Genomic DNA, 20849 nt, shown 5'->3' on the forward strand with positions numbered 1-20849 from the left:
ATCCTTGTTTTGCATTACCTTGAATACTTCATGCCATTCCCTTCTGGCCTGTAGAGTTTCTGATGAGAAATCAGCTGACAGCCTTATGGGGGCTCCTTTGTAGGTAACAGATTGCTTTTCTCTTGCTGCCTTTAAGATTCTCTCTTTGTCTTGAATTTGTGGCATTTTAATTATTATGTGTCTGGGCGTGGGCCTTTTTGGGTTTTTTTTGCTTGGGACTCTGTGCCTCCTGAACTTGTGTGACTTTTTCCTTGACCAGGTGGGGAAGTTTTCTGCCATTATTTCTTCAAACAAGTTCTCTAACCCTTGCTTACTTTCTGGCACTCCTACTCCTGTAATGTGAATATTGTTACATTTCATGTTGTCATACAGCTCCCTCAAACTGTCCTCCTGTTTTTTAATTGTTTTTTTTCCTGTTGGTTCTCTGATTGAGTCATTTATTTTCTACCCTGTCTTCTAATTTGCAGATATGATCCTCAGCTTAGCCTAATCTACTGTTCATTCCTTCCAATGTATGCTTTATTTCTGTTATGTCATTCTTAATTTCCTTCATACTTTCCACTTCTTTTCTCATGCTGTTGAGGATTCTTATGATCAGTATTCTGAACTCTATATCTGAGAGATTACTTATCTTCACTTCACTTAGCTCTTCTTCTGGACAATTATTTTGTTCTTTTATTTGGGGCTTCTTTTTTGGTCTCCCCTTTTTGGCAGCCTGTTTGGATTTATTTCTATGAATTAGGTAGGTATGTTAGGACTCCCAATCTTTTGGATGGTCGCAGGTGTAGGCCAATGTCAGATGTTGTTTGTGACTGGCCTTGAATATCTTGTTTGAAGCTTTCTGCCCTCCACAGCTTGTGGTTCCCTCTGCTGGGGTTGGGTGTGCTTTGGAAAGTGTACTTTTACCATATATTTTATACATAAGAATCAAAGGGGAAGGTGTAAGTGGGTTACATGAAATTCATTGGTGATAGATTAGGGAGGCAGGAGAAAACAAAGCAGGGATATCTCTTGGATTGGATAAAAAAATAAAAGAAATAGGCACATACTTTTTACATAGGTGGAAATAGGATAGCTAACAGGTCACACATGTAAGAATAACAACACAGGGTTCTGTGGTCTCTGTTCAGGTGGGAGGTTGTGCCTTAAGGAGTCTGGTAAAAAGGATTTCTCAGACATTCCAAATGTATGTTATCACAGATGTAAAAGGACAGTAGACTGACTCAGTTAATAAAGATACCAGCCAAGGACATGACTGCCTGCCATGCCTTGCCTTTAATTAGGAAGTTTTAATTTCAGACCATCCTATGTAGCTATTTTAGGTCTCTGATTTTGTACATCTTCCATGGAGGCCTCTCCTGAGTTTGTCAGGTTTAATATGTGGCCCCTTTTTGTTCACAAAAACATTAAAAAATTATAAATAAGTGATAGGAAAGTCAACTATTTGGAATATTAATCTTTATATGATATGGGGAATTGCACATAGTACAAGAATCTGAACTTTTTACAGGGACTTTGCATTTCCCATTCTAACATAATTTAGAGATTTTAGGAAACTGAATTTTTGGGAGCAATAGTTTGTTGAAGTAAAAGGTCAGTGCTGCTTAATTGCTATATTTTGAAGATGAATATGATTTTAGTACTTGGTTCAATTATCCAATTATACATTTCTCTCATTTTATTCTTCTGGAGGTATTTGTTTGTTGGACTGATTACTTATAAAAGAGTGGTCTGCAAAAAAATACATCAATTATACATTGAAAGCAATCAGTTTCACCTTATTTCTATTTTGAAATGAATGTGACATGGATAACAAAAAACTATTTATGATATATTATTTTTGTTTTATATGCATTAAATATGTTAAATCTGTTCCAATTTCACTTCATTTTTAACTGACATCATTTTGTTTTCAGCCTAAAACAAAAGAGAATTCAATAAGGGGACATCTCTTGGGTGAGGGCCTGGCTAAGTTATTGAATTTCCTAACCCAGAAATCAAATGTCATTAATTTATGCAAAGATAAATGCTGTTTAATGTATGTGTTACTTTTTTTTTCTGAAGAGGGAAAGCATACATAGTATTTTCTAGTATCACTTGGCAATCAAAACATAACATTTAAAAATATTTCCTGCAAACTCTTGCTAAAATTATTCAGAAGCAAATAAAGAGTTTACCATAATAATCTGAGTGTGAACACAAACCTAAATTTCAGAGCCAAGGTGGCATTGAGGCTGCTCATGCAGGAAAATGAAAAGCCATTTATCTAATGGGCTCTGTTTAATCATTCTACTTTGGCTGATTTTAATAAAATTGCCCTTCACTGATTGTTCAGTTTCCTACTGGGTTAACGTGTCCCTGGCCACTTTATCCCTCAGAGTTATTTCACTCAATGGACATCAAGCCTTCTTTTCCCTAAACTTATCATCTTGTAAATATTATCTATGGGTGTTTAGGTGCTTTTCACCACTCTCTTTAGGGCATTTGGATTTTAACAAGAACAATTTGTCAGATGGGGATTGGGACCAAGGAAGTTTGGTCAGTCTGGTCTGGAAATAAGATTCATCCAGAATGATAGAATTCTTCTAGGGTAGAATTTCAGGGTTGCAAGCATAGGAGTGTTGTAAGTGGCAGGAATGGCACAGGGAGTTAGACCATGGGCTGAGAAAAAATGTTATAGAGATAAAGGAAGGACCCTTGGAGCTTAGGAGTGAGGAAGGTAATGGTAACAAACCTAGGGAGGTGGAGGAAGAGGGAGGGGAAGGAAAAGGTAAGTCTCCCTTCCTGGAGGGAGTGCACACTGAGTCCTCCATCCTAAGGGTTTTAAGGGTGGTGATTTTAGGGGAGGTCCCAGGGGAAGATCTCAATAGAATATCCAGCAGCTTTCCATGTGTGTCCTTCCAGGGTTTTGGTGTCTACCGATTGACTGGTTAGCACCAGGGCAGGGGGTGATTATTCAATGCAGCTGGTCCTGAGGTCAGCCATGGCATTGCTTGTCTGCTTTTGCTGCTTTTCTGGGCCTGGAGCTGAAATACAACTGAGGCCTAGATGTTATCTTTAAGAGGAAAGGCCAGGAGGCCCAAACTGGACAACCTGCAATATTCTAGGGGAAGAAAGGTCACCCTAGGGTCGAGGTCCCACTCTACATTTTTCCTTTGCTAGTCACCTGGTGCTTTCTCCCCTGGTGAACTTCTGTACCTGGCCCACTATCCTTGCTCTGCTCATATCTGTCTAGCTGCCTACTACAGGAGGATCTGAAGTACAATGGAAAGATTTATTGGAAGTGGAAGGGCGCAAGGCATACAGATGCCCCTGAAGAGGCTGTTGCACTGTCTCATCCATGACGAGGCAGCTTAGCTCCACCTCACTGTAGAAAAAGTCCAGTGTCTAGGGCCACAGGCCCACAGTTGTCCTCAGCAAGCCCAGGAAGAAGGCAGGCCCGGAGTGCTGAGCCGTTACTGGACATTGGATCTGAAGCCTCAGTCGTCTAGCGTAGCCCCTGTTCCCCTCCAGCCCACTCTGGACGCTGCCACCCCCTCGCCCATGTGGCTGCCACACGGAGAGTGCGCACCTTTCGCCCTTGTTACACTTTAATTACATCTCCTTTGGTTTAGAAAGGGGTAAGCTTTCCTTCAAACTAACCAGTCTTCTCTCTAATTCATGGGCTCGTATTGGTCTCCCCCCTATCTGATTCCTGCCCTGGACCTTCCGGGGCTCCATGCCCTTGTCCTATCTGGCCCTTTCCCCAGATGTTTCCAGACTGGACTCCTCGCCTTTATGTTGCCATTTTGGTTCTTACTGCACATGTCCCAAAGTTATGTTTCCTCATCTGGCCTCTACTGAGAATACACCCAGCAATTAATTTCCCCTGCTTTTTATCCCTTCCACCACTAATCTAGGGAAAGGGGCCGATTATTCACCCAGGATATTGGAAAGCTGGTGTTTCTTGCCTGCTCAGGGATTAATGTCCTTTTGCTAGAGGATGCAGCTGTCCCCTGGTGTGTGTGTGAGGCTGTAGCTTCCCAGTTAATCAGGCTTAATTAGATGTCTGGCTCCCTCCTGTTTTGTTAATACCTAACTAGCTGCCTACTGTAACAAAATGATGAAGTGCTATCAGAATGACTTTGAAGAATGCTCTGTGGGCTGGAGAAAATTTTATAGGTTTGCCAGATCCTAAATTCTTGCCACATGAAAAACTGCCTATCATTGATTCTGCCAGTTCTGACCACAAATCCCATAATATAGAGGTTTCCTCTCCCATGGAGGTATAATCAAGCACACTTTCAGCTGATAGTTTCTAGAATTACAATAAATACTTCTAGAAATAAATTATGACTATCTGTATTGTGGTGAACATTTTGTAGCAATCTAGATATCAGATTAAGTATCCTACATAACAAATACTAGATAGTCTCTGAAAGGAATAGTATAGAAAAAGTTTAATAACATGTGAGAAATGCTTAAGTTATATTATTTAGTAAAATAGGGTACAGATATGCATAAAATCATTTTTGTCCAAATTTATAAAAGTAGCAAGGTTATAAGATCATGTAGGGTGGAGGGGTAAACCAAAAACCTTTACTTCCTCTTTCCTTACATATATATATATGTATATTTATGTATATATAGTTTAAATATATATATATATATAAATATCTTCTGATTATCAGTTTTAAAGTATATTTTAGTTTACAGACAATTTTTTTAATCCCAATGAGTCAAAAGAGAGTCTATACCCACCCAGGTGTGCAGTGTGTCTGTGAGAACTGACAACAGGCTTTTCGGTAGAGAAAGGTTTGCTATTTTCTTATGATGGCACTACTCAGGAGAACAAAAAGCTAATGTGTAAAAACCCACACTTCTCAATGATTTATAAACAAGAGGTTTTAGAAAGCAAGTCATGAGTCACCCTAAAAGGGGTTCCAGGTCACGGGCTATGTTGGTTGGTCAGTTCTTTTGTAAGCTCCAACAATCTGATTTATTCAGGTCCTGGTGGCATCCTGTCTGGGTCTACATTACAATGGTCAAATGGTGTGCAACAGAAAGAAAGGCTGTATGACATCCTGAGTTTGTGTGTCACTGATGTCATCATAAGAGCAGAAAGCAAAGGAGATGGCTATACATTTTATGCTTCATAGGTTACATTCTTCAGTTATTTTAAGCAGGGTACACCTTCTGAAACTTGCTCTACAGGCAGGCCTCCAGGCCCCAGGACATGACTACATTGCAGTGCCACTATGACTCTTAAGAAAGGCTAATTTAATAATTTCAAATGAAAACTAAATTCTAATATATCTAGTCTGTTATGATTTGCTGTCTGTTTCAATTTTTTTGATGAATCCCTATTCCTTTCCCAATTAAAAATGAGATACATAGATATCATCTGTATCCCTCAAGTTCTTGGCAGTGATATTGACCAATAAAAAATACATTACCAGTAGCACTGACCGTCAATCTCTATCAAAGAGCCTTACATCAATAAACCATGTTCTGATTTACGAATATCAATTAAGCCTCTCATAATTTAGCAAGAAATTGGAAAGTAAAATGCTGTTTCAGAATTTTTGGCGAAATGATAAGCAGAACAAAAGCCACTGAATAATGAGGGAAAATCGGTGTAGATTAAGGGAATTTTTTTCCATAGTAGTAAATCCTAGCAAATATCTGGGTCCTAAGGAACTCATCAACATATACACAAAATTTATCTGAGGCAGGTAGAATTTGTCCCAAGATAAGTGATCAACACTTCAAAGAAGGCTGTCTTCTAACATTACACTCAAGATGTGTGGTGATGCTACATTTCAGACATCACTATGGTTTAAGCCTTGTTCACATGAGCAGCACTCCATCAAAATAAGACAGTAAAGGAACAGGGATTTTGTTCTGTTTGACACTTGAATGTGTGCTGCATCATGAGATTAGCAAAGGATTTCTCCAAGGCAGGGGTCTGCATCTGCTTTGTTCACTATCTAATATGTACCGTGAATTTTCCATGTGATATTTTATTTTATAGGAATAATAATTCTATAGAACAGGAATGATTATTTTTATTTTACAGACGTGGAAGCTGAGACTGAAAAGAATTCTTTGTTTTCTTAGAAAGAGAAAGAACTCAGATGGAGAACCTATAGTTGCCAGCTTAATATGCAGTGCACTTTTCATTACATCACTGTGTCTCGAGGTTAGAGGAATTTCCTGAGTCTGTAAAGGAGTCAACATTTCCAAAGAATATTTTTTATTTTAAGTGTTTTCAATTGAATAAATTACATATTTTTACAATTAATATGCAGTAATATTGACTTATTCTTGAATATGAATTCATCATAAAAACTCCATCTTGTCTCATCAGTATACAGCTGTTTCCCTCTTTTTCCAACAGCTCAACCTATCACATTTCTAATTTTTCAACTTCCACCTAATTCAAGTTTATCCATGTTAGGCATTGACTAACACTAAAGTGCTTCCATTCTCTTCTGACATTCTGTAGGATTTCTTGCTTACTAAGTTATGCATTCATTCATGTTAATTGAAATTTGTTTTCTTAGTTTAGTTCACTGCCATGTCGCCCTTTTAAATTTCCAATGTGTATTGTATCATAAATAATTAATAACACTCACAGTTTATTTACTGCTCATTATTAATATGCTTCAGGAAATATATTAATTCTTTAAAATATGATGTCATGTGCTCAGCCAATGTGGCTCAGCAGTTGAATATTTATCTATGATACAGGAGATTGTGGTTTGATTATTGTAGCTTTGTGTAATGTAATTGAAAGTCAGTGAGTGTGGTATATCCACTTTGTTCTTTTTCTCAAGATTGTCTTGGTTATTCATGACTTTTTGTGGCTCCATACAAATCTGACATTTCTTTGGTTGTTGTTCTATTCAAGAATTGCATTAAATCTTTATATTAAGTAATGTGATCATTTTAACTATGTTGATTCTTCCAATCCATGGACATGGAATATCTTTCCATTTCTTTGTTCTTTTTCAATTTCTTTAAATAATGTCTTGCATTTTTCAGTATAAGTACTTTGCTTCCATTATTATATTTGTCCATAGGTATTTTAGCATTTTTGTTGCAATTGCAAATGACATTGACTTATTAATTTATTTTTCTGATATTTTATTGTTAACACATAGGAACACAATGGATTTTTGTTCATTGATTTTGTATCCTTCAACTTTACAATATTTCTTTATTGTATCTAATAGTATTTTGGCAGAGTCTTTAGGGTTTTCTACATATATGATCATGTCATCCGTAGAAAGTGAAACTTCTACTTCTTCATTCCCAATTTGGATGCCTTTTATTTCTTTCTCTTTCCTGATTGCTCTGGCTAAAATGTCCAGAACTCTGTTGCATTACAGTGGTAAGAGTGGGCATCCTTACATTTTTTTGGTCTTAGATGAAAATGTTTGTTTTTCACCATTGAGTCTGATTTTAGCTGAGAATATGTCATATATAGCCTTTATTACGTTGAAGTACTTTCAGAAGTTTTGCATTCTTGAAATGGGAAATGTTTGTGTGGGGTGAAAACAGATTGGTCATAGAAATTTAATCCCTCCCTTCATTCCATAAAAGAGCACAGAGTTGATAATCTGAGGTAAGCAGAATTGGCTCATTTCAAAACCAAAACTGAGAATCCTTTTCTTTCCTATCTAGTCTACTTTCCACCTTGCAGTTAACTTTTTCTTTTTGGGTACACATGTAGTATTAAGAAAGCATGCCCCTCTAATGAGCTCATTTCATGGACCCCAGCCCTGAATCTATATAAAATAATCAAATTTATATTCTATTGATTCAAACTAAGATATTTAAATGTAAAATCACTGAGGATGGTTTCCACAACATATTAGGAGAAGAATAAGATGGGACTAGTGCCTTCTAAAATTCATTTTTTATATTAGTAATTTGAGTCTTCTTCCATTTTTCTTTATTGGCCAGAGACCATTAAAAGATCAATTATAATTATCTTTTTAAGGAACAAAGATTTTATTTCTTGATTTTGATACTGTTTTTCACTAAATTTTGTTCTATATTTTTTCATTTCCTAGTTTGCTCCTCACTTTCTAATTTTATAAATTAAAATTTTAGGACATCCAAAACAGTAGCAGACTGAGTAGAAGCTACATTGACACTCTCCCAGGATAAAACTGGAATTACAACTAAAATACAGGAAAACCACCCTGAATAATAAACCACAACTGAAGACGAGCTGGAGAGCACCCTTATAACCAAGGACCTAAACCGAAGACCACATAGAGACTGGTGGGAAGTGCAGAGGTGCAGAGGACTGGCTGGGCTCCCACAGGCAGCAGCTGAAGGTCTGGAGGGGTATCTCAGCTGTGAGGGTTCCCACTGAGGACTCTGGGGCCTAAACTCCACTCTGGGCTCCACAGCCCAGAGCAGCAGAACTAAGAAAGTTTCCCACATAACATCTGGCTGTGAAAGCAGGAGGGTTTCTGTCTTCCATGGAGAGATGTCTGGAGATGCAGGCACCTTCTTAAAAGGCCTAAACACAGAGTTTTCTGTCCAGCCACCTATTCAACTTGAGCTATGGCTGGGGTAGGGCAGAGTGGTTTAGAGCTGTGTGAGGAGAATCCATGGGGGGCTGACTGGGGGAATAGATCTCAGAGGGCACCCATTTGGACCCTGGATCTCAGTCATTCCCCTAGACTGAAGAGGACATCTTTCTCAGGCAGACATTTACCTTCTAAGCAGCTTTTTCCTGGGGAGAGGGAAGCAATTTCCCCACCCTGATGGAAAAACTCTGGCCCCACCTTGTGGAGTTTCTACAGCCTGAGACACCTTAAGAAACTGATAACAATCAGCCACACCACCCTGTGGAGTTTCTACAGCCTGAGGCTCATTAAGAGACTGACTAACAGCATCTGGGTGCTTTGAGTCTTTGCCTGATTTACTTCTGGGCCCAGGGCTTGGAAAAGTAGACCTTGGAGCACATCTTGGTCCTGCCCAAACACACCCAGCTCAGGCAGAGGAAACCAGAAGCACTGGAATGCCTGTGGAAAACTTCAAAGAGTATACTCAAATCCAGTCACAAATAGCATCTGACATTGGCATGCACCAGAGGCCATCCAAAACACTGGGAGTTCTACCAGATCTACCTAATACATAAAAACAAATCCAAACAGATAGACAAAATGGGGAGTCAAAAAAACAAAAAACAAACAAACAAAAAAATGAAAGAACAAAAGAATTCTCCAGATAAAGAGCTAAATGACATGGAGATAAGCAATCTATGAGATACAAAGTTCAGAACACTGATCATAAAGATGCTCAATGACATGAAAAAAGATATAAAAACTATAAAGGAAATTAGGAATGACATAGTTGAAATAAAATCTTTAAAAAAACACAAAAAAACATTGGCAGGAATGAACAGATTAGGGAAGCTTAGAATCAGATAAGGAAATTAGAATACAGGGTAGAAAAATTCACTCAAACTGAGATCCAAAAAGAAAAAAACAATTAAAAAACAGGAGGACAGTCTAAGGAAGCTGTGGGACAAAATGAAATGCAACAATATCCTCATCATTGGAGTGCCAGGGGAGGTAGAAAATAAGCAAGGTTAAGAGAACATGTTTGAAGAAATAATGACAGGAAACTTTCTTAACCTGGTCAAGGAAATTGTCACACAAGTAAGAAGGCACAGAGAGTCCCAAGCAAGACAACCCCAAAAAGGCCCACGCCCAGACACATCATAATTAAAATGCCACAAATTCAAGACAAAGAGAGAATCTTAAAGGCAGCAAGAGAAAAACAATCTGTTACCTACAAAGGAGCCCCATAAGGCTGTCAGCTGATTTCTCATCAGAAACTCTACAGGCCAGAAGGGAATGGCATGAAGTATTCAAGGTAATGCAAAACAAGGATCTGAAACCAAGACTACTCTATCCAGCAAGGCTATCGTTCAAAACAGATGGTGAAATAAAGAGCTTCCCAGACAAATAAAGGCTAAAGGAGTTTATCACCACTAATCCAGCATTGCAGAAAATGTTAAAAGGACTGCTGTAATTAGAAGTAGAAATAGAAGCATTGCAAGAAATGTTAAAGTGAATGCTGTAATAATAACAAATAGAGAAGAGAAACATAGGCATAAAGAATTAAAAAGGCAATAAATAAGGACCTATGAATAATAATCTTAAGGACTTTAAGGGAGAGAGCAACAATAATACAGTCATAGTTGTGGACTTTAACACTCCACTGACTACACTGGATAGATCTTCCAGACAAAAAGTCAACATAGAAACAGTGACTCTAAATGGCACACTAGATCAGATGGATTTAATGGATATTTACAGAACATTTCACCCCAAAGCTGCAGAATATACATTCCTCTCAAGTGCACATGGGTCATTCTCAAAGACAGACCACAGTTTAGGATGCAAAACAAGTCTCTACAAGTTCAAGAAGATTGAAATCCTATCAAGCATCTCTGATCACAAGTGCAAGAAATTAGAAATCAACTAAGGTATAAAAACTCATAAACAATTAAACACATGGAGGCTAAATAGCATGTTATTAAACAATGAATGGGTTACCAGTAAGATGAGAAATGAAATAAAAAACTTTCTTCAAACAAATAGAAATGAGCACACAAACAACCCCAAATCTTTGGGACACAGCAAAAGCAGTCCTGAGAGGGAAATTCATTGCATTACAGGGTTACCTCAAAAAGCAAGAAAAATGTTTAGTAAATTATCTAACTCTACAATTGAAATAATTAGAAAGCTCCCCTGTGAAGCCATCTGGACAAGGGCTTTTGTTTGCTGGGAGTTTTTTTTTATTACTGCTTTGATTTCATCAATTGTTATTGGCCTATTTAGATTTTCTGATTCTTCCTGATTCAGTTTTACATGATCTCACTCATATGTGGAATCTAATAAACAAAATAGACTGAGGAACAAAATAGATCCAGAGACACAGAAGCATGGAACAGTTTGATGAATCTCAATGGGAAGGTGGGGGTGGGGGAGTGGATGGGGAGAGATTTATCAAAGAACTTATATTCATATATACACAACCCATGGACACAGACAATAATGGGGTGAAGATCTGCAGGGAAGGGTACAGGGTGGAAAGGATCGATGTGGGGGGGAAAAGGGGAATATCTGTAATACTTTCAACAATAAAGATAAATTTTTTAAAAAAGAAATTAAAAGTTTAGGTTATTGACTTGAGGTTGTATTTTTTTTTTAAATATAATCATTTACATTATAAATCCTTTAAGCACTGCTTACTTGCATTTGTTCATTTTCTCCTATTTCCCTTGTCCTAGGAGATGTAAGGGCAAACACATTGCTACCAGAGATGTCTCACATTTTGCTGCCTACATTTTCTTCTAGGATTTTTATGGTTTCAAGTCTTACATTTAAGTATTATATTCATTTTGAGTTTATTCTTCTGTGTGGTGTAAGTTGGTGATCTAGTTTATTTATTTTATTTTTTTGCATGTACCTGTCCAATTTTCCCAGCACCATTTACTGAAGAGACTGTCTTTACTCCATTATATGTTCTTGCCTCCTTTGTTAAATATTAATTGAGCATAAACACTTGGGGCAATTTCTGTGTTCTCTGTTTTGTTCCATTGATCTACATACCTGTTCTTGTTCCAGTACCAGGCTGTTTTGATTACATTGGCTTTGTAGTATAAATTATATTGGTATTGTGATCCCTCCAACTTTATTCTTCTTTCTCAAGATTACTAAGGCTCTTTATCACGCTGAGGTTCATCAGTCTGTTCCATGCTCTTATTTTATTCATCAGTTTATTTTGTTCATTAGATTCCACATATGAGTAAGATAATGTGATACTTATCTTTCTCTGACTGCTTATTTCACTTAGCATAATATTCTCCAGGTCCTACCATGCTATCTCATAGGATAAGGGATCCTTTTTTCTTTACAGCTATATAATATTCCATGATGTAAATGTTCCACATGATGCTTGATATGATTTCAATCCTCTTGAACTTGTAGAGACTTGTTTTGTGTTCCAACATGTGTTCTATCTTTGAGAATGTCCCATGTGCACTTGAGGAGAATGTATATTCTGCAGCTTTGGAGTGGAATGTTCTGTAAATGTCAATTAAGTCCATCTGATCTAGTGTGTCATTTAGAATCACTGCTTCCTGATTTTTTTTGTCTGGAAGATCTGCCCATAAAGTCAGTGGGGTGTTAAAGTCCCCTTCTATGACTATATTGATATCCACCTCTCCTTTAAAGTCCTCCAGAAGTTGGTTATCTTTTTTCAGGCTCTGTGAGTCTTTTGTTCTGAGGTGGGACTCTTGTAGACAGCATATATTTGGGTCATGTTTTTTATCCATTCAGATTCCCTATGTCTTTTGTTTGAAGCATTTAATACATTTATACTTCAGGTTATTACTGAGAAGTACTTATCTATTGCCATTTTATTTATTTATGCCTGTGTTTCCTTTCCCCTCTATTTCAACTTCTCATCACAGCAGCCCCTTTAATATTTTTTTTGCAATGCTGGTTCGGTGGTCATAAACAACTTTAGACTTTTTTTTTGGTCTGGGAAGCTCTTTATTTCACTATCTATTTTGAATGATAGCCTTGCTGGATAGAGTAGTCTTGGCTTCAGATCTTTGCTTTACATTACCTTGAGTACTTCATGCCATTCCCTTCTGGCCTGTAGAGTTTCTGATGAGAAATCAGCTGACAGCCTTATGGGAGCACTTTTGTAGGTAACAAATTACTTACTCTTGCTGTCTTTAAGATTCTCTCTTTGTCTTGAATTTTTGGTATTTTAATTATCATGTATCTGAATATAGGCCTCTTTGGGTTCTTCTTGCTTGGGACTGTCTGTGCCTCCTGAACTTGTGTGACACTTTCCTTGACCAGGTTAAGGAAGTTTTCTGCCATTATTTTTTCAAACAGCTTCTCTGACACTTGCTTACATTCTACTTCTTCTGGTACTGCTATGATGTGAATATTGTTATATTCCATGTTGTCCCTCAGCTCCCTTAAACTGTTTTCCTGTTTTTTGTTTTTTCTTGTTAGTTCTCTGACTGAGTGAATTTTTTTTATCCTGTCTTCTAATTTGCTGATCTGATCCTCAGCTTCCCTTAATCTGTTGTTCATTCCTTCCAATGATATTTTTATTTCTACCATGTCTTAATTTGCTTCATAGTTTCCATTTTTTTTCTCATGCTGTTGAGCACCTGTATGAACAATATTCTGAACTCTAAATCTAATAGATTGCTTATCTCCATTTCACTTAACTCTTCTTCTGGCGAATTCTTTTGTTCTTTCATCTGGGGCTTGTTTTTCTTGCCTCCCCCATTTTGACTGCCCATTTTGGCTGTCTGTTTGCATTTCTTTCAATGTATTAGGTATATCTGCTAGGACTCCCAGTCTTTTGGATGGTCTCTGGTGCAAACCAATGTCAGGTGCTGTTTGTGACTGCCTTGAGTACTGTGTTTGAAGCTTTCTGCCCTCCACAGTTTGTGGTTTTCTCTGCTGGGGCTGGGTGCTTTTAGCCAGACGAAGGTGTCCACCAACGTCTGCTTTTCCAAGCCCTGTATCCAGAAGCAAATGACGCCAAGACTCAAAGCACCCAGAGGCTGTTATTCAGTCTCTTAATGAGCCTCAGGCTGTAGAAACTCCACAGGGTGGGGCCAGACATTTTCCATCAGGGTGGGGAAATTGCTTTCCCCTCCCCAGGCAAAAGCTGCTTAGAAGGTAAAAGTCTGCCTGAGAAAGGTGTCCTCTGCAGTCTGGGGGAAAGATTCAGCACAGGGATCTCCATGGCTGCACTCTGAGCTCTACTCTTCTAAGCCAGCCCCCTGGATTTTCCTCATACAGCTCAGTCCACTGCCTTCCCTCCACCAGAGCCTGAGGCGAGTGGCTGCACATGAAACTTTGTGCATTGGCCCTTTAAGAAGGTGCCTGAAGTCCAGCCATCTCTCCTTGTAGACTTAAACCCTGTTGCTTTTCACATCCAGTTTTTATGTGGCCCCGTCTCTCAGTTGTGGTGCTCTAAGCTGGAAAGCTCAGCTTGGGGTTTACAGCCCATAGTTCTCAGTGAGAGCCTCCATAGCTGATATATCTCTCCAGACCTTCAGCTGCCACCAGCCAGCCCTCTCATGCCTAGGCACTTCCTACCAGTCTCCATATGGTCTCCACTTCATATCCGTCATTATGAGGATGCTCTCCACCTAGTCTTCAGTTGATTATTTAGAGTGGTTTTTCTGTATTTCAGTTGTAATTCCAGTCTGGTCTTAGGAAAGTGTCGGTGTAACTTCCTTTCAATCTGCTGCCATCTTGGAAAAAAACCAAATATATAAAATTTCAATGAAAGAAATAAAATTGTTAATTATTTTAGGTGGCATAATATTTATTGCGTCTGAAAATGTAAAAAGTTTGTACAAAACTATTACTTAACATGTGAAATTACCAATGATGGTGAATAAAAGTCTATATAGACTAATCAGTTCTATGTGCCAGTATCAAATGATTAATAAGTTGCTTCTGGACATTATTTTAATACCATTTACAGTTTGCCAAGTTCATTAAATTATCATAGTAAATCTAATGAAAATAGTATAATACCTTTGTATTGAACCAGGCTTATATAATAAGACAATATTGTCAAGTTGTCAATTCCCTGAAATTGATTCAGAGCTTGGTCCAATCCTACTAAAAATCCCAAGAAATATTTAATCTTGTTTATCAAAATTGACAAGTTAAATTTTAAATTTATATGAAGACTAGGGAAAATAGCTTTAGGACTTATATGAGTAGATATGAGGACTTATTAGAAAGATATAGTACAGCAGGCCTTCAAACAAAATTTTTTCATTCAACATCATTTTGTTATAATGTTGATGATATACCATAGGAAATTAACTGTTATTTATATTAATTAGTCTATGGTAAAATTGGTTTTGTAATATAAGCATACTTCACAGATTTCCCAGGTTTATTTCCTGATCACCACAATAGAGCCACTATTAAATAAAGTGAGTTGCAATTTTTTGCTGGTTGTGGGTCTTGTCTTCAGTTTATAAAATGCAACATCTGTGAAGCACAATATAGTTAATTAAAATAAAATGAGGTAAGCCTGTACATATTTTTTATGAAAGGCACAGGACTTATAGATGACATTAAATGAGAACTTACTGTATCAAGAACCTATAATATTGGTGCAGTCATTGCAAATAGATTGAAATAGAGACTAAAGAGTTCAAATACATATTCATATAACATATAACAAATTGCCCATTTCAATTTGAAGATTAAAATTTTTTTCCATAAATATTTTGGGTCATTTATACATTAATAGCAAGAAAAATATATTTTAATCTCTGCATACAAAATAATTCATAATCCTAGACTTCCATGTAAAAAGTAAAAAGTAGGACTTCTGGAAGAAAACAGCAAAAACTTAGAATTTCTTCATCATCTTTGGGTAAGCCAAACTTATTAAATGATACACTAAAGAGAACACTGATAAATTTGACTTCATTAGAATTATAAACTTTTATTCTGTAATTCACACCATTAATAAAAGGAAAACAGAAGTCACAAACTAGAAAAATATATTTATACTTTATATGCTTGAAAATGTATTATTGGCCACAATATATAAACATGACTATGAATCAATATGAAAATGACAATTCAATAAACAATTGAGCAAACTTTCTAAGAATCATTTTATAAAAGATACTCAAATGAGCAATAAATATATGAAATAGTGCTTAACATTTAGTTATAAGAAAAATGCAAATAAAAACATGAAACATTATTATGTAACCACCAGCACATAAACAGGCAATGTCGTGTCTGGTAAAGATGTGCAGCAATTGGTGTGAGTGTGCATTGGTATAACCAGCTTAGAAAATTACTTGGCTGTATCAAAAAAAGTAGTCATATGACACTATGACACATCAGCTCCATACCTAGCAACACACCAAAAAAAAATTAATACTAATGGCTTCCAAAATACTTGAATCATAATAGTCCAAAAGTGGAAATAACCCACACTTCCTTCAGTAACATAATGGATATCTAAACTGTAATATTTAGATGATAGCATATTAAACAACAAAAAAATAAAACCATTAATAAAGACTTAAACAACATATAAGTCTCAAATACATAAGCTTAGGAAAAACTGAATTTTAAAAAATAAGATTGAAAAAATTAGTAGCATTTGAATTATATTTAAAATATATTCATTAATTAGATATTTTTGGAGTCTGACAGAAAAATTATTTTTAGTGTTTTATTTTAGATTACTATATACTACTGAAACTTCATTTTGATATGAATGTATTATGACTACAAACATAAAAATAAATATATGTGTGACTACAATCTCTGACATTAATATTTGCATGGAAACTAATCTGAAAATATCTATACCAAATGGTTAACATTACATTTTAATAAGATTTAACTGATAAGATATTTATGAAGTTAGTGTCATTTTATAATATTCCATGGTATTATATCCTAAGTACAAATTGAATTTATAATATTAAAAATGTATTTATAATAGAATCTTCTGATATATATTATTTAATTAGGAAACCAATAGACATTATTACTTAAGTCAACTGTACAATAAGAAAATGATCATGAAAATACAAATTGAAAAATTGACTTACACTTTATTGATTTAGTGGTTATTTTCAAAGTAAGGTTTTTGTTTTTTAAAAAATAAATTTGTGCTAATACTTCTATATGCTTTTAATTATATTTTGCATTGAATTTTAAATAATTCTAAGGTATAGATATCATTATCTTTATTTTATAAATAAAAGATTGTGAATGAGAAATATTTAATAATGTTCTAAGGGTCACAAACAAAATTACTGATTAAACAATGTTGTAAACTCATGATCTTTCTAATATGTCAACCTACCCTTGTTTATTTCTTATCAATTCATTTGTTGGAAAAAGATTTTTTCTGTGTCTATAAAGATACACAATTACAAACAGAATTAAATAGCATTTGGGTATATTTAAGACAAAAATGATCCATTATGTAAAATATTTGTTCACTAAAAATTTGCCATAGGATAAATTAAAAGAGGTGTCTACATTTCTCTTTTTATGCCCATTCTCAATATTGATTTATTTTAAAGCAGATTCTAACATATCATTGTATCTATAAATATTTCAATATGCATCTTTAAAAAGTAAGGACTCAAAAAAACACAGCATATAACATTATACAGAAATTCTATTAGAAATTATCAAATACAATGTTCAAATTTCACTGGTTATCTTATAAAATGATATCTTGTTGGTATCAAGATCCAAAATGAGGTCTATATATTACAATTGCTTATGTCTACTTTAATCCATAGTGGCTAGTGGGAATGTAAACTGGTACAGCCACTATAGAAAGCAGTATGAAGGTTCCTCAAAAACCTAAGAAAGGAATTATCATATGGCCCAGCCATTCCCCTACTGAGTATCTACCCCAAAAATTTGAAAACATTTATTCACAAACATATGTATATGTATATATATAGATATGCATATGTGCACCCCTATGTTCATTGCAGCATTATTCACGGTGGCCATGACATGGAAACAACCCAAATGTCCTGCAATAGAGAAGTGGACAAAGAAGATGTGGGACATGCACACAGTGGATGCTACTCAGGCATAAGAAAGGATGCAACACTGCCATTTGCGACAGTGTGGATGGATATCATGCTAAGTGAAATAAGTCAGTCAGAAAAGGCTAAGAACCATATGATTTCACTCATATGTGGGATATAAAACTGAAACTCTTAGACACAGATAACAGTATGGTGGATACCAGAGGGAAGGTGGGTATGGGGGAAGAATAGGGTTAAAGGGGTTAAACATATGGAAATGGAAGATTATATGACTTTGAGTGGTGGGAACTCAATTTCTAAATCCAATATTGTTAAAAAATATTTGATGTTCCTCATGCTTGTAGACCAAAGCTTAAAGCTCTCATCTTGATATCTCATGCCTTCCAAAATTAAGCTTTCCTTTCCACCCAATTCCATGGGCCTTTTATTTTCTACTCTTGCCAGAAAAGGCACTCATTGCTCAAAATCGCATCACACTGATGTCTGGGTCTTCCCTTGGTTTATGTTATTTACCAAATACAAATTACCCTATTTTTTATGTCACTGTGTTAAACTCACCTATACTGTTGGGGGAGGTAACCAAGATTATGTTACCATTAGCTGTCCTTTGAGCTGGACCTTGGCAATCAGCGACTTCTTACCTCCACCCTTGTTCATGGCATGTGCAATCTTCCTACTGTTTCCACAGTGGGAGCTGTTTCAAGAACACAGCCTTGAGAAGAAAAGATATTCTGAAATAGTAATGGTATATGTGATGAACTCAGTTAAGGCCTCTATATAAAATTTAAGATTCTGGTGGGCACATGAAGAGACCTATTCATCTTGAGGCCACCCAAGACAAGCCTGGTAATTACTTTCCTTGCTTGTGAAAACTGTCACCTACCAATCTGGAGTGGTCTGTCTCTTTTTTCAGTCTCTACTTGCCATTCATGTACAGGAGCCAGGTTGTAAATCCACAACCGGGTGAAGCCGGGAGACCAAGAAATGGACTTTGGGAAAGAGACATCTTTAAGGAAAATCCAAAGTTGGCCATCAACCCCTGTGTGGGAGGGGCGACCCCTATGTTAGAGGCTGTGAACCACCATGGGACTATGGGGATGTCCTAGAAACATCATCTGCTTCAGAGTTTCAACACATAGTGCACTGTGGCAAAAACAGAAACAAAGGCGGCTGCGGTGGGCTGGCCACCACTGAGGGCAGTTCTGCTGGCCACTGAAGCCCAACTGGAGGCTAAAGCTCCGTTTAGAAAGTTGGAAGAAAAACTGAGGTTAGAGAAAGATCTGTGGTTGCCCACTGCTCTGCTACCATCCAGGCTGGAAGACAAGGTGAAAGAGCAGGACAATAAGTTGGCGACTTTCATGTGCCATTTTGCAAAACTCGGAGGGTACAAGTTGCTGTGCATGAAGGTCTGAGTGCTTGTGACAAAGCCTGATTAGGGCACTGAAAAGTAGAATCACTGATATGTGATTGGCAGTAAAATAGATGGAGTGTCCCTGTGCAAGCCAACCCCTAGTACAAAAGGAAACTTTAAGTAGTAATTCCCTTAGACTTCTGATAATAGAAACATATACCCAGGACTCCTAGGAGAAATATTGCCCTTTTTATTTGTCCTTGAAGTTGTAAATCTTATCACATCTTGAAATATAAACACCCAAGAGATAACTAAAACAAGGCCCAGGATTGTGTGAGACTGAAAAATAAAAGGGGGGAAAACTTTTTAAGCATAGACTGTTAGAGAAGTTTCCTAACCTATAATCTAGTTTGCAGCCTTCATAAGGTCATTTGTCAAGAGCCAAAGTATTGGAGTGAAAGCTGGGGGAGGGCTCTATTTGTGTCTGTCTGTATGCTTATGTGTTTCTGCACATATATGTTATGCATATGTGATTGTTTTCTACTTCTTGAAAGTATTACCAAAATTAATTTGTAAAAGATCTCTATTTAACTGGCCCAAATAAAAGTAAGCTTTACTATAAATAGGGTACTTACGTAAAACTGAAACGGTTTTCTTTTGAACATGTTAAAATGACAGTATTCTTAGATTATTGGTCTGTTGTTGATGGGATTGTAAAAGTTTTTCTTTACCTTTTAAGTAATCTACCTAAAAAACAACTATTCTGTGTTTTATCAAAATAAGTTTCTGAGCTTCATGTTGCCTTCTCAGGTGTTTGATTATTAACAAAATGAAGTCTTCTCTATTAAAAGAGATAAGTTTTTTTGTGTGTGTGTATTTTTTTACATCTATGTAATTTTATGTATTTGCCTTTAAAAACTTCATCACTTTGTGTAAATGGATAACTAAATATTGCTTCACAGTGACCTAGGATCCTATGAAATCAGGTGTTTTAAAACCTTTTGATATTTTGATATCTTCTTCAAAACAAATTCTAAGTGAAGTCTTGCTGACTTCTACCTAACACTGGGATTTTCTAGAGGGAGCCCATGGGGCATCTCAGAAGATGTGTTCTCTCTCCCAAGAAAAAATATATATTTTAAAATTTGCCTTCATGTGGGAGGGGCAACATTAAAACTTTCAAATGCTTCTCTATGGCTACCTGCAGAGCTCCACATTGTCATAGGATGGCAGTCTGTTCTCCTTACACATATCAGTAAAACGTGCCCATTACACTGATGATGTAATTCTAACATTAAAGACTTGCCTCCGTTGCAAGAAAATTTTAGACTCTGCAGTAACATCTGTGATGGAGAGGCTGGGCAAAAAACCTATAGAAAATTTAGCTCGTAGATGTCGCTGTAAAGTTTTGGGGAGTTGTTTCGTCAAGTAAGATGTGCATTGTCCCAAAACCTGTGATTGGTAAGCTTTTGTGTAGCCTGTTTGGGATTTTGGAAGACTTTAATTCCCCACCTGGCACAGTGTCTTTGTTTCCTGTGCTACTTGGTCAGGAAAGGACAAACATGGGACTGGAGATTAGAGCAACAAGTGCCCTTAGAGAAAGCAAAAAACTAGTGAATCCAATTAAGTTCTGGGCATCAGCATGCTGAGTACACTTTAAATAGATGTGTTCGTGACTCCGAATGGTAGAGTTTGGAAACTCTAGGAGAGTATCCCTGCGATTTTGGTTCTCACATACAGAAAGGGAACAGAAGCCTACATACCCCATAATCAACAGCTCCTCAAGTGTACACGGCTCTTCTCCAGGTCAAGCTTTTCACAAAGGGACAGCATATCATGGTAAGAACATCCCATCCTATCAAAGAGTAA

The sequence above is a fragment of the Miniopterus schreibersii genome (genome assembly GCF_964146895.1).
Source record: "Miniopterus schreibersii genome assembly, chromosome: 7".
Lineage (NCBI taxonomy): Eukaryota > Metazoa > Chordata > Mammalia > Chiroptera > Miniopteridae > Miniopterus > Miniopterus schreibersii.